The sequence below is a fragment of the Balaenoptera physalus genome (assembly GCF_965194825.1).
Source record: "Balaenoptera physalus genome assembly, chromosome: X".
Classification (NCBI taxonomy): domain Eukaryota; kingdom Metazoa; phylum Chordata; class Mammalia; order Artiodactyla; family Balaenopteridae; genus Balaenoptera; species Balaenoptera physalus.
In genome coordinates, this window is record NC_138903.1 from 119021285 (window position 1) to 119034260 (window position 12976).

Here is a 12976-nt window from a genome sequence, read left to right on the forward strand (position 1 = left end):
TATAGCTATACTGTTTAAAAAATTTATAAGTGTACTGTGTTATAAATTTATAACACTGTGCTAAGTTATAAATTTATAACTATACAGTTATAAATTGATGGGAGCAATAGACCCAATTACCTTTCAGTTACTTCATTATGTATTTTGCAAGTACTGCCTTATTTTACTTTGTATTATTAATGATTTTTTTTTCCCTTCTTGTAGTCATCAGTAGCACTATTTGTAAATAGACTGGACTCAGTGGACTCTGTGCTACCTTATGAGTATAATACGTAAGTTGTAAGTATTATAATTATATCCAATATAATTGATATCATTGTGATTAATTTATATCATAATTATGATATAATTGTGTTAAAATGTGCCTTAAGTTTTTAAAGTTAGTGAACGAAAGCCCTGAATATATTAAGAAATGTAGTGGTAATTTTATAATCAACGTAACAGGAAAAAATGATTAGAATAGAGAGCTTTCAATGTGAGACAAATGCTTAAAAAATTAGGAAGTTGCCATACTTGATTTTTCTTTCTAAGAAAGGCAAATTATAAATTTACTACACTTTGAACTTGAAAAAATATCTTTGCAGAGTTGTAGCTTATTTCTAAAATATCAAATACTAAGGTAGGTTTATACTAAGGTTTTTAATGGATGAAGGTGCTTAGTTTAGTAGTGAGTAGTTATTATAAGATTCAGTATGATCATTCATTTGAGAATAGCAACAAATGATATACTTCTTAGAAAAAATGATTGTAGTTCCCTTTGGTATTACTTTATTTCTACTAATTAAGCAGAAATAAAATCAGGTCTGATTTTCATTAAAATACCAGGTGTAAATGTAGGGTGTTAGTATGAGAATTTAAAACATTACAGAGGCCTACCATTTATTTTATCTTCTACCTAAGCCATTTTACATTCAAATTTACTTAAAGGTAATTGTAATTCTTTTCACCTAGTAACTGTTTGATTTGTGAGTATGTGGGAATGTGTTTGGAGGTGTTTGTTTTTTAATTCCCCTTTGATAAGAACTGATAATTACAGTTTCTAAATGTTCCAGGTTAGAATCAGTACAGACTTTAAGCCATTGTTTCCTTATTTGTGCTTATATGTAATTTGAAATTTAATCCTAAAAATAGTGTTGTTTTCTTTTTGATTGTGATTAGCTGCATTACAAAAGTCAAGAGCAGTACCATGAGCATTTTAAATAATGAATTCATAATTATCAGAGGTTAAACAGTTTAAAGAGAAACATATAATGAGGTCTATAAATCATAAATAGAAAGATTCTGGGTCATATTTTTAGAAGAATCTACCATTAAAAGTGGAGAGGCTAGATAAATTATAAGGACTGATTTCTTTGCTGATTTTTTTTTTTTTACCTTACTTGAACCTCTCTTTTTTTTTTTTTTTTTTTTTTCTTTGACTTCTGTCAAGACTCCAGAAAGAAAAGCCCTTCTGAAAATCTTGGACAAGTACTGTTTGGAGAACGAATAACATCATCTCCTTATGAGGTTATTCAGTTGATCTTATTTTAAATCTTATTTTAAAATGAATCTTCTCAAAACTGACTACATATACAGCCATCCCTCGGTATCCATGGGGGATTGGTTCCAGGACTCACTGCAGATACCAAAATCCACATATGCTCAAGCCCATAGTCAGCCCTCCACGTAGGCAAGTTCCGCATCTGCAGATTCAACCAACCACGGATTGTGTATTAAATTTTACGTCTGCCATCCACGGTTGGTTGAATCTGTGGATTTGGAACCCGTGGAATCAGGGTGCCCACTGTATATTTATTGAAAAAATCTTCATATAAGTGAACCCGGGTAGTTCAAACTTGTGTTGTTCAAGGGTCAGCCATAATTGTACCAGAGTCTTTGCTTTAAAAGAAGGTAAAGAAAAAGGAAAGGAGGTAGAATCTGGCGTTGCCAGAAGAATACATTAATACAGTTGGCCCTCCAAATCCAAGGGTTCCTCATCTGAAGATTCAACCAACCTGGAATCGAAAATATTCGGGGGAAAAAATTCCAGAAAGTTCCCAAAAGCAACACTAGAACTTACATAGCATTTACATTGTGTATTAAGTATTATAAGTAATGTAGAGATGGTATGAAGTACAGTTGACCCTTGAACAACACAGGTTTGAACTGCGTGGGTCTACTTATACCTGGATTTTTTTCAATATATGATCTGTGGTTGGCTGAATCCCTGGATGTGGAACCTGATTCAGAGGAACCATCTATGTAGAGGGCCAACTGTAAGTTACAGGTAAGATTTTCAACATCAGGGAGGGTTGGCCCCCTAACATCTGCATTGTTCAAGGGTCAACTGTCTAGGGGAGGATGTGTGTAGGTTATATGCATATACTCCACCATTTTATATGAGGGACTTGAGCAATGGTGGATTTTGGTATCTGTGGATTTTGATATCCTTGGGAGTTCTAGAACCAATCCTCCACTGATACTGAGGGATGACTCTATATGCTCTTTAAGCTATCTGCAGTAGTTGGTGGTTCCACACAAAGGTTTTGCCTTTCAAGTTTTATTTTTGCTTCATAAAGAAAAAAAGTTTAATTTTTTGTTCTTGCATATTTTGGGTAGGGTGATATAAGTAGATGTAATTGGACTCTCAGTGTCTATTGATATTGCCCTTGATATCTTAATAGATATGGGGATGGAGTAAGGATGTTTTCAAGAGCAGTCACGGTTATGAAGGCACTAACTTTTTTCTTCTTTTTTCTCAACTTCATTGAAGTATAACTGAAGTACAATAAACTACACATATTGAAAGTGTATAATTTGATCAATTTTAATATATGTGAAAACATCAGACGTTAGCTTGTTTTACAACTTTTTATTTTGAAATAATTACAGATTCACAGGAAGCTACAAAATAATGAACAGGGAGGTCTTGTGTACCCTTTAACCAGGTTTGCCCAATGGTAGCATCTTGCATGACTGTACAATAGCAAAACCAGGGAATTGACACTGGACAATGCACAGACCTTTTCAGATTTCACTAGTTTTACATGCACTCTTGTGTGTGTGTGTGTGTGTGTGTATGTGTGTGTGAGATGCAGATTCGTGTACCCACCAGCACAGTCAATACACAGCATAGTTCCATCAGCACAAGGCTCCCTCATGCTGCCCATTTACTGTTCTTTTTCTGTTTAGTTTTCAGAATTCTTTGTATATTCTATCAATAGTTATGATTCCTTTATTGCAACAGTAGTTTGCAAATAGTTTCTCCCAGTCTGTGGCTTGTGTTTTCTTCTTCTTTATAGGGTCTTTCACAAAGCAAATGTTTTAAATTTTATGTGGTCCAGTAATCAAGTTTTCCTTTTATGCATCATGCTTCTGGTGTCAAGTCTAAGAAGACTTTGCATAGCCTTAGGTCCTGAAGACTTTCTTCAAAAAGTCTTATAATTTGACTTTATATATTTAAGTCTGATCCATTTCGAGTTATTTTTTGTATAAGGTGTGAGGTCTGGGTTGAAATTCTTTTTTTTTTTTGTCTATAGGTGTGCAATTCCTTCAGTACCATTTGCTGGAAAGACCTTTTCAGCAATTTCAGTTCTTCCTCCACTTACTTGCTTTTGCACCTTTGTGAAAAAATCACTTGGGCCTAGTTGTGTAGGTCTATTTCTGGGTTCTCTATTGATGTGTTCCGTTGGTCTGTGTGTCAGGCATTCGCTTTTCGATGATTAAAGTTGCACACAATTCCCCTGTGGAGTACCATTGTCCTAAGAGAAAAGTGCGCCTTTTCAAGAAATGCTGTGCTTTGGACGGAAGAAACATGACAGTTTAGTTCAGTTGCCAATAAGGAATTTTAGGGTTAATATTTGTATGATTTCAGGAAATGAAGTGTTAAATTTTCATTGTTTATTCTTGCTTATTGTTTTCTGATGAACCGTATTGGCACTTCATCTTGATAATCTCCTGTAGCTAGACTTTGTAAATAAGAGGTTTCATATTAAAAGTATCAAATATTTTATTATCACTTTTTTGGTAACAGCTTTATTGAGAGCTCATTCACATACCAAATAATTCACCCACTCATACGTGTCCAATTCAGTGCTTTTTAGTATACTCATGGAGTTGTGTAACCATCACTATAACCAATTTTATTATCAGTTTTAAGTGAAGGGTTGTAGATCAAGGTAGTTTTTAGAAAGCTACAGTGGATTTTATTTATTTATTTATTGGCTGCACTGCACGGCTTGCGGGATCTTAGTTCCCCAACCAGGGATAGAACCTGCGTCCCCTGCGGTGGAAGCCTGAAGTGCTAACCACTGGACCGCCAGGGAATTCCCGCTACAATGGATTTTATACCCCACCTTTTATAATACTGAAGAAGGCAAATTCTTCTGTTTAGTGGTGAAAGCAGTGTGTGTGTGTGTCTACTGTAATCATTTTAGGTATGAACTGAAATGTAGAGGAGATAGTGCTGAGAATGATGGCATACTGAAGTCTCTGAAGAAAAGTTTTATTTGTAAGATAAAGTGCTTGTTTTGTGACATTTGATTTATACAATTTAGTCAAATCTCTTAATATTTTAAATTTTCTTTCTTAATAGTTTTCTTTTAACAAGACAGAAACCTGTAAAAGTTTGTGTAAAATCTTATGATACAGCAAATGAAAATCAAAAGAAAAAGCTGTCCTTCTTTGTCTCTTGTAATAGTCTTTATTTTAAAGTCTATTTTGTCTGATATGAGAATTGGGTAGTGTAGGCTTCCTGGTGGAGGGAACTGGTGCCTGTGTTCTGGAGGATGAGGCTGGTGGGCAGGGCCACGTCCGGTGGTGTGTTTTGGGGTGTCTGTGACCTTATTATGATTTTAGGCAGCCTCTCTGCTAATGGGTGGGGTTGTGTTTCTGTCTTGCTAGTTGTTTGGCATAGGGTGTCCAGCACTGTAGTTTGCTCGTTGTTGAGTGGAGCTGGGTCTTAGCATTGTAATGGAGATCTCTTGGAGAGCTTTTGCCGTTTAATATTACGTGGAACCGGGAGGTCTTTGGTGGACCAGTGTCCTGAACTCGGCTCTCCCACCTCAGAGGCTCAGGCCTGACACCCGTCTGGAGCACCAAGACTCTGTCAGCGACACGGCCAGGTATGTGGGGAGTTTCTTGCCTTTTGGGAAGTCTGAGGTCTTCTGCCAGCATTCAGTAGGTGTTCTGTAGGAGTTGTTCCACATGTAGATGTATTTCTGATGTATTTGTGGGGAGGAAGGCGATCTCTACGTCTCACTCCTCCACCATCTTGAAGGTCTCCAGGAAACACAAGCTTTAAATGACACATTAAACAAGATGGACTTCATTGATATTTATAGGACATTCCATCCAAAAACAACACAATACACTTTCTTCTGAAGTGCTCATGGAACATTCTTCAGGATAGATCATATCTTGGGACACAAATCAAGTCTTGGTAAATTTAAGAAAACTGAAATCATATCAAGTATCTTTTCTGATCACAACACTATGAGACTAGATATCAATTACACGAAAAAAACTGTAAAAAATACAAACACATGGAGGCTAAACAATACACTACTAAATAACCAAGAGATCACTGAAGAAATCAAAGAGGAAATCAAAAAATACCTAGAAACAAATGACAGTGAAAACACAGTGACCCAAAACCTATGGGATGCAACAAAAGCAGTTCTAAGAGGGAAGTTTATAGCAATAAAATCCTACTTCAAGAAACAAGAAACATCTCAAATAAACAATATAACCTTACACCTAAAGCAATTAGAGAAAGAAGAACCAAAAAACCCCAAAGTTAGCAGAAGGAAAGAAATCATAAAGATCAGATCAGAAATAAATGAAAACAGAAATGAAGAAAACAGTAGCAAAGATCAATGAAACTAAAAGATGGTTCTTTGAGAAGATAAAATTGATAAACCGGGCTTCCCTGGTGGTGCAATGGTTAAGAATCCGCCTGCCAATGCAGGCGACTCGGGTTCGAGCCCTGGTCTGGGAGGATCCCACATGCCGCAGAGCAGCTGGGCCCATGCACCACAACTACTGAGCCTGCGCTCTGTAGCCCGCGAGCCACAACTACTGAAGCCTGCGCTTTTAGAGCCTGTGCTCTGCAGCAAGAGAAGCCACCTCAGTGAGGTGCTATACAGTAGGTTCTCATTAGATATCTATTTTATACACAGTATCAATAGTGTATATATGTCAATCCCCATCTCCCAATTCATTCCACTGACCCCTTTCCCCCTTGGTATCCATATGTTTGTTTGTTCTCTAAGTCTGTGTCTTTATTTCTGCTTTACAGATAGGTTCATCTGTACCATTTTTCTAGATTCCACATATATGCGTTAATATACGATATTTGTTTTTCTCTTTCTGACTTACTTCACTCTGTATAATACTCTCTAGGTCCATCCACCTCACTAGAAATAACTCAATTTCGTTTCTTTTTTATGGCTGAGTAATATTCCATTGTATATATGTACCACATTTTCTTTATCCATTCATCTGTCAGTGAACATTTAGGTTGCTTCCATGCCCTGTCTATTGTAAATAGTGCTGCAGTGAACATTGGGGTGCATATATCTTTTTGAATACACCCAGTAGTGGGATTGCTGGGTCATATGGTAGTTCTATTTTTAGTTCTTTAAGGAACCTCTATACTCTTTTCCATAGTATAGTGGCTGTATCAATTTACATTCCTGCCAACTGTGCAAGAGGGTTCCCTTTTCTCTACACCCTCTCCAGCATTTATTGTTTGTAGATTTTTTTGATGATGGCCATTCTGACTGGTGTGAGGTGATACCTCATTGTAGTTTTGTTTTGCATCTCTCGAATAATTAGTGATGTTGAGCATCTTTTCATGTGCGTCTTGGCCATCTGTATGTCTTCTTTGGAGAAATGTCTATTTAGGTCTTCTGCCCATTTGTGGATTGAGTTGTTTGTTTTTTTGATATTGAGCTGCATGAGCTGTTTATATATTTTGGAGATTAATCCTTTGTCAGTTGCTTCATTTGCAAATATTTTCTTCCATTCTGAGGGTTGTCTTTTCGTCTTATTTATGGTTTCCTTTGCTGTGCAAAAGCTTTTAAGTTTCATTAGGTCCCATTTGTTTATTTTTGTTTTTATTCTCATTACTATAGGAGGTGGGTCAGAAAAGATCTTGCTGCGATTTATGTCAAAGAGTGTTCTTCCTATGTTTTCCTCTAAGAGTTTTATAGTGTCCGGTCTTACATTTAGGTCTTTTTTTTTTTTAACATTTAATTAATTAATTAATTTTATTTTTTGGCTGTGCCGTGTGTTAGTTGTGGCATGAGGGCTCTTCATTGTGGGCATGTGGGATCTTTCGTTGTGGCGTGCAGGCTTCTCTCTAGTTGTGGCGTGTGGGTTTTCTCTTCTCTAGCTGTGGTGCACGGGCTCCAGGGCACATGGGCTCTGTAGTTTGCGGCACACGGGCTCTCTAGTTGAGGTGCATGAGCTCAGTAGTTTTGGCCTGAGGGCTTAGTTTCCCTGCGGCATGTGGGATCTTAGTTTCCTGACCAGGGATTGAACCCATGTCCCCTGCATTGTAAGGCAGGTTCTTTACCACTGGACCACCAGGGGAGTCCCTACATTTAGGTCTTTAATTCATTTTGAGTTTGTTTTTGTGTATGGTGTTAGGGAGTGTTCTAATGTTATTCGTTTACATGTAGCTGTCCAGTTTTCCCAGTGCTACTTATTGAAGAGACTATCTTTTCTCCATTGTATATTCTTGCCTTCTTTGTCATAGATTAGGTGACCGTAGGTGTGTGGGTTTATCTCTGGGCTTTCTATCCTGTTCCATTGATCTATATTTCTGTTTTTGTGCCAGTACCATACTGTCTTGATTATTGTAGCTTTGTAGTATAGTCTGAAGTCAGGGAACCTGATTCCTCCAGCTCTGTTTTTCTTTCTCAAGATTACTTTGGCTGTTTGGGGTCTTTTGTGTTTCCATACAAATTATAAAATTTTTTGTTCTAATTCTGTGAAAATTGCCATTGATAATTTGTTAGGGATTGCATTGAATCTGTAGATTGCTTTGGGTAGTAGAGTCATTTTCACAATATTGATTCTTCCAATCCAAGAACATGGTATATCTCACCATCTGTTTGTGTTGTCTTTGATTTCTTTCGTTAGTATCTTATAGTTTTCTGCATACAGGTCTTTTGTCTCCTTAGGTAGGTTTGTTCCTAGGTATTTTATTCTTTTTGTTGCGATGGTAACTCAGATCTTTTTATCTTGGAAGTCCCAATCACACTGTTTTTGAAATCTGTCTTGTGGTTTTCAAGCTGTTTTCTACTGGGCCCTAGGGTAATAGAAGTGTCTTGGGGCTGCCATGGAGGCTGAATGGGCATGGAAGGGCTCAACCAGGGCAGCATTGCTTATAATCTGTGTTACATGTGGAGACTTGACATGGATCAGCAATGGGGATGAAGGGGGAGACTCGATGTGGATCAGCAGTGGGGATGAAGGGGAAGGGAGAGAGGAGCAGAGGATGCCTGCCAGGTTTCTGTTTTGGTGTCTAATTGGTGGTACCCTTCATTGTTTCTTTCCAGAGAAAAGGGCAGTGCTTCTTGAATTTCAGTCATTCATGCACCACCTTGGTGATTTTTGCCACATCTGAGGCACCTGTATTATTATTTATCCGTCATTTATTTTTTTTGGCTGTGCCGCATGGCTTGCGGGATCTCAGTTCCCTGACCAGGGATTGAAACTGGGCCCTGGCAGGGAAAGCCCAGAATCCTAACCACTAAGCCACCCGGGAACTCCCTATTTATCCATAATTTAACTTAAATTTATTTAAAAGGAAATTACAGAAATTACAGGCTTAGTGTACTACTTATATATTTTATTCATCTATTTTCAAGTAACTAGATTAAAAAGTAGAGTACAGACTGTTTTTTCACCTACTACCTAAAATTATCTCATATATCCCCAGTGATATGTATTTCTCACAGTGGGAAACATTCACATAGGGAATGTGGGAGAAAAAGCAGCAAACAACTGCTTAATTGATAATTCTTTTAAAGTAAGGGAAGAGTGACAGAAGACAGGAGTTAATGAGTAGGAGAAATTTGCATTAATATAGTCTGTGTTTGATACTCTATATGGAAGTCTATATGGACATTTTTTTTTTTTTTGGCCGCACTTCCTGGCTTGCGGGATCTTAGCTCCCTGATCAGGGATTGAACCCGGGCCCTCGGCAGTGAAAGCACAGAGTCCTAACCACTGGACTGCCAAGGAATTCCCTGGAATGGTTCTTTGGAACCATTTAAAGACCACATCTTTGATGGTCTGGGAAGAATAAATGGGCCAATAGGATGAAAGAGCCCCAGTTGGCCAGAGTAGCAGTAACTTTTATCAACATTTGTGGGTTGCCACCCTAAGATTACCAAGGTTAAGTGAAACCAGCAGTTGTCTTTTGTCATCCCTTTTATATATAGAGGAACGCTTTATTGAGAATTTTCTCATTCATTTTTATTTTAAGGATTTTTTTTTTTTTGGCTGCACTGCACCGCATGTGGGATGTCAGTTCCCCAACCAGGGATTGAACCCATGCCCACTGCGGTGGAAGCATGGAGTCCTAACCACTGGACTGACAGGGAAGTCCCTAAGGATATTTATTTTGGGTAGATGTTGATGTCCTCCTCCTTCCCCCCTTTACATGCAGACTTCCTTCCATTGCAAACTTAAAGCTGTAGGGAAGTTTCAGAAAAGTTGTTTATAGTATTTATTGTGTAATTGATCTTTTTTGCAGGAATAATTATATCACCTACTCTCAAAGTGAGGTCTGGGACTCTCTGAGAACTTTTCAGGGAGTCTGCCAGGTCAAAACTATTTTCATAATACTACTAAGATGTTTTTTGCCTTCTTTACTCTCACTCTTTCATGAGTGTACAGTGGAATTTTCCAGAAGCTATGTGAAGTGTGATGATGTCATCACTCTAAGGGCTAATGGAATGTGTGATTCTGTACACTTGCGTTTTAAAATTTTCTCATTTTAAGTTCTAATTTGGTCACTATGGGTAGATATAACCCTCATAAACAAAAACTCTTTAGGGTTTTTCATACTTTTTAAGAGTAGGAGTCCTGAGACTAAAAAAGTTTGAGAACTGCTGAATTAGATATTTAGAATCAAAGTGGCAAATATGGTTGTCTTATCAATAGAAAGTTTTAAATTCATTAAGTACACTAGCATTGTATGAACACCACCATGATGATTACAAAAGTAATACCTGTTTGGGGACTTCCCTGGTGGTCCACTGGTTGAGGCTCTGAGCTTCCACTGCAGGGGGCCTGGGTTCCATCCCTGGTCGGGGAACTAGGATCCCCTCATGCCGCGTGTTGCGGCCAAAAAAAAAGGAAAAAAAAAGTAATACATGTTTGTAAAACCCTCATACAACACAGAGGTATAAAGAGTATGAAGTGACAGTCTTCATATAATCCTCCTCAATTTTAATAGATTCTTTTTATGTATACATAATTTCTTAATCTAAGTGAGATTGTAATATATATATTTTTGTAATCTGCTTCTTTGTCTTTACTTAGAAGTTTATAATGGACTTCTTTCCATGTTCATTTTGTATATTATGTATATATACACACACATATGTACGGAGAGAGGGAATACAAGAACGAGAAAATGATTATACTTTTTAATAGTTTCATAATATTCCATTGTATGGATGGATCATAATTTTTTATCCATTCCATCATGATTAGCTGTTTTCAATTTTTGTTATTAATGATGCTGCAGTGAACATTCTTTTACCTCTCTGAGTCTCATCTGTAAAATGGGAATAAGGATAATATATACCACATAGGATTGTTGTGAGGATAAATAGGATAAGACTTGTAAAGTTCTTGGAGCAGTGTCTGACACATAGTAGGCACTCAATAAGTGATAGTTATTATTGTGCAAACCTCTGTGTACTCTTTTCTAATTATGACCTTAGGATAAATTCATATAAGTGTAATTGCTGGGTCAAAGGATACGGACTTTAAATAAAACCTTTTCGTTGTAAAATGCAGATACAGAAAACCATACAGAACAAATATAAAGTGTAATGAATTGTTATAAGGGGGACACCTTTGTAAACCCCAGCCAGATCAAGAAATAGAATTTGGCCAGCCACCCCAGAAGGTATCCGTGTGTCCCTACCCAGTTCCAACACTCTTCCTTCCCCTAAAATAACCACTATCCTAACTTTTACCCTAATCACTTCCTTGAGTTTCTTTTACGGTTTTGTCACCCAAGTCTACATCCCTAGATGCTATAGTTTAGACTTGATCATTTTATGTGTCTTTTTTCAATGTTTTTTGTGAGCATTTTCAAATGCACAAACAGTTGAATGAATTATATAGTGGACACTCATAAACCCAGCACCTAGATTCTATAATTAGCATTTTCTGTGTTTGATTTATCACCTTTCTATCCATTTGTCCATTCCTGTATTACTCATCCAAACAATGGTGCATTTTCCTCTATCCCTGATTCCTTCAAATTGGTAGATGGATCCAGCGGCTTGATTAGATTCAGGTTCGATCTCTTTGGCAAGATAAAGTAGTGATGTGTTCTTTCATCAGGAGGCACATGATATCACCAGAATGTGGCACATTTGTTACAATTGATGAATCTTCATTGATACACCATTATCACCCAAAGTCCATAGTTTACATTAGGGTTCACTCTTGGTATTGTACATTTTATGGGTTTGGACAAATGTATAATGACATGTATTCATTGTTATAATATCATACAGAGTAGTTTCACTGCCCTAAAAATCTTCTGTACTCTGCCTATTCATCCCCCTCCACCTGATGTCTTTTGTTTCTCTCTTTTACTATGATAAGTGGATCCATTAATTCCTTAGAGGTTGCTGAGGCTGAAGAAACAGGAGCATGCGGAGTGAGCATTCATCAACCAGGAAGCAAAACCCTTTTCTCTTGCAGTGTCTATCCAGCGCCCTCTACTGACAAAGCTTCATTCAGTGTCAGGTTGCGAAGGAGAACTATTTAAAATATTGAAAGGGCCCAGATAATTTTCACAGAGGTCAAAGAGCGTGAATTCGGGGATGAGAGGCAATCAATCAATAACTGGCACACCTTACATGCATGTACTGATCAATACTCTGATGAAAGAGACCCCTTGCATATCTCCAGAAATCTCTGTGCGGCTCTCCTCTCTCTGGTAATCTGCCCCACAAAATCTAGCCCCCTTGGCCTCTCTGGACTTCGAACTTTGTCTTCTCAACTGGGAGAGATTGCAGGGCTCTGCTTGGGTACCCTTTCCCTGCACCACAACCTGGAAATCCTCTCTGGGGAGGAAGCGTGAGGCTTCCCCTTCTCTGGGTGATCACTGTTTTAATGTTCTTTGTTGTCCAGGGTCTGAAACCTGTTGTTTCATATATTTTACCCATTTGAAAAAGTTGTTTAAGGTGAAAGAGTAAATCTAGTCTCGTGTTATTCAATCATGTCTGGAGGAGGAAGTCCAGCTCTCTTGCTTTCTTTTTGCATACGTTTGCTTCGTGTAACTTTGCCTATCCTTTCATTTTTAACTTTTCAGAATCTTTTAGATGTGTCTCTTTTATACAACATGTTGTTGAGTTTTGCTTTGTGGTATCTTCTGAAAAATCTTTTCCTCTTAATAGGTGAGTTAAGCCCATTTACATGTATTGATATGACATTTGCTTTCAGTTCTGTTTTATTACATCTTCTTTACTATTTTGATATTTCACATTTTATTGATTCTAAGACTCATGTTTCCCCATATTTTAACATTTATGAAATCAAGATGTGTCTTCCAGTTGATGGCATGTTAAAGGTTAATTGACAGTGTTTTTTTTTAGCAGCACATAAAATAATGATTTTTTAAAAAATTTAAAAAGAATTTATTTATTTAATTTATTTATTTTTGGCTACATTGGGTCTTCCTTGCTGCACGCGGGCTTTCTCTAGTTGTGGTGAGTGGGGGCTACTCTTCATT

The 12976-nt window shown here is 37.4% G+C and overlaps 1 pseudogene across 1 annotated transcript in view; it reads left to right on the plus strand.

Moving 5' to 3' along the window:
- Positions 1-12976, plus strand: part of LOC309652746 (transmembrane 9 superfamily member 2-like) — a 112397-nt pseudogene that overhangs the window by 12873 nt on the left and 86548 nt on the right. The window contains exons 2-4 of the transcript XR_014268791.1: positions 205-272; positions 1413-1506; positions 4574-4649. The product of XR_014268791.1 is annotated as a transmembrane 9 superfamily member 2-like (transcript). The remainder of the gene's footprint in view (positions 1-204; positions 273-1412; positions 1507-4573; positions 4650-12976) is intronic.